At 38.0% G+C, this 2,245-nt stretch overlaps 1 long non-coding RNA gene across 1 annotated transcript; it reads right to left on the bottom strand.

The window, feature by feature from the left end:
• Positions 1–331: 331 nt before the first annotated feature.
• Positions 332–1,156, bottom strand: LOC120438444. The gene is made up of 3 exons (XR_005611911.1): positions 1,101–1,156; positions 835–986; positions 332–380 (listed from the first exon to the last, which is right to left on the bottom strand). It is a non-coding gene; the product is annotated as an uncharacterized LOC120438444 (long non-coding RNA).
• Positions 1,157–2,245: the final 1,089 nt, after the last annotated feature.

The raw sequence follows: 2,245 nt of genomic DNA, 5'->3' as shown, positions 1-2,245 counted from the left end.
TCACAGGTACAGGGCAACGAAATGCAGTTTGCATCCATCCAGAAGTGCTTAAGTTATTAAGCCTTGTTATTAAGAAAGACAAAGTAATATAGCAAAAAAAAAAAACATAGGAAATGTGAAACGCACCCAGCACATCAATTGATCCCTTTATTGTTCACTTTAGGCTCATAAAACTACAATAAACAGTAAAACTTACCAAATATGCATCTGCACAGCGCTGTCTCTTTAAATGCCCTTTTTTGCTTTGTCTGGTCCTTGGTTTTTTTTCCCTGCCCAGTTGAGTACAGAGGCCAGCTCCTTTGTAATGGCATAAACCATTACACGGCGGACTCGCACCTCCAGTGTGGTCCAGCAGCACCAATCAACGCAAAGCGTCTCACCTATAGACACATTTTATGAGATGGAATTAGCGTGTCTCATGTCTTAAATATGTATGCAAGTGCTTGTGTGCTTACTTCATGTAATTGATGATAGAAACATGTCATTTAGTTTTCCCTAAAGCCTGATTTTCAAGTCATACAAAGAATAAACCAAAGTATTGGCAGTACAATGTATTTCTATTCCCTTTTGTTGGATATTCATTTGTTAGTTCTTGTAACTGCTAAAAGTGTTTACTAGTTTTTGCCTGTCACATATATTTGTCATACCATGTAAACTGTGAAATTCCAAGATTTTCAAACTTGCCTTGTAATAGTGGCCTCACAGAGTCTCTGGAATCTGCAGGAAAAAAAAAAAATCACAACAAGATGACATTCAGGAGTATAAATTGTTTTTTTTTTAGATAAGAGTACAATGACATTGTGATGCAGCTTTAAAGCTTTTTTAAAAGCATACCATCTATAGGGAAGACATCAGACTCTGCATGCTGGCGAGATCGCAAAGCTGTGTCGGCTTGTGCCGGAGTGGCGAAAGGTGCCGGAAGCTGGGTGTGGCATGATGATGGTTGCTATCAGTGGGCTGGGGGGCAGACTGCGGAGTGATGAGGGCTGTTTAGAAAAAGATAACTTTTTAAGTATTTAAGAATACAGACAACTTGTCAAAAAAAGTTTCCTCGTGTCAGACACAGATATGTACACAGACACTAGACAGTATTATATTACCTGGTATTTTCACTCGAGGGGCCTGGGGAAACCGTTTTTTTGTAGGTTGCTCATCCTCTGAGTCCGTATATGTGTACAGGGATTTGGTCTAAAGAAAAGAAATTAAAACGGTCTTAAGTAATTGTAAATATGCTTTTGGCATATTGTTTCCTAAAGTTAGTTTGATTTCTAACAACACACACAGGAAACAGAGGCGTGCAAGAAGGTACAGTATACAATGAATTTTGAAGTGCACAAGTGTACACGACTTTGCATTTTAAAAAGTTTACAAACTTCCACTTTTTGGACTATATTATGTGGTGATATTGCAGTATGCAAGCACCACAGATATGTATAAAAGACAAGATCATAAATTCTTAACAATCAAAGATATGTTTGTGAATAAAAAGGTTTTACTTGTGCTTTCTTTTAAGACTGGTCTGGGTTTCTTCTTCGGACTGAAGGTCAGACGTATCACAGCGTTCACGTGGATATCTCTGAAGAAAGCGTTCTGCTTCGTGAAATGTGCCTGGAAATACAAACACAATGTACGGCCAGCAGGCCCGGCCCTAAACAATCTGGCGCCCTAGGCAAGATTTTAGGTGGCGCCCCCCTACATCGGCAGTGTAGTGTATGTACTCACAAGAAACCGAATAGCTTTGTCTTTGACCTTTTTTTTTTACTTAAAGAAAGCAAATTCATAATCAGAATAATTAACAAGATAAAAAAAATATATGAATAAATAAATGAATACAAAAAATAAAAAATGAATATATGAAATACAATAAATTTTACATACATAAACACAATAAAACGTGTCAACAAGTTGGATAAAATAAATTAAAAATACAATATAAATAAGGCACTGCACAAAACAAGATATTAAATAAACCAGTATGACTTTAACAACTATATTACAAAAAAGGGGATCCTACAGAGTTCTCTAGTTGTGCTTTTTAATACTGCATTAACTAGAATGACTTACAAATTACTGTACACCACCCCCTCATCAACCTCACATCACCTGCTACAGCCTTAGTCTCAGGAACACCGCTTGATGCTGCTGCAAAACTGGTGGGTTGTGCTGCTGAGGTGGAGGCAACAGGAAGACCGCTTGATGCTGCTGCATCATGGCTGGGTTGTGCTGCTGATGCTGCATCACTGGT

This window comes from Oreochromis aureus, linkage group 3 (genome assembly GCF_013358895.1).
Source record: "Oreochromis aureus strain Israel breed Guangdong linkage group 3, ZZ_aureus, whole genome shotgun sequence".
Lineage (NCBI taxonomy): Eukaryota > Metazoa > Chordata > Actinopteri > Cichliformes > Cichlidae > Oreochromis > Oreochromis aureus.
Note: the sequence above shows the minus strand (reverse complement) of the source record. Positions and strands in the feature narration are given on the sequence as shown.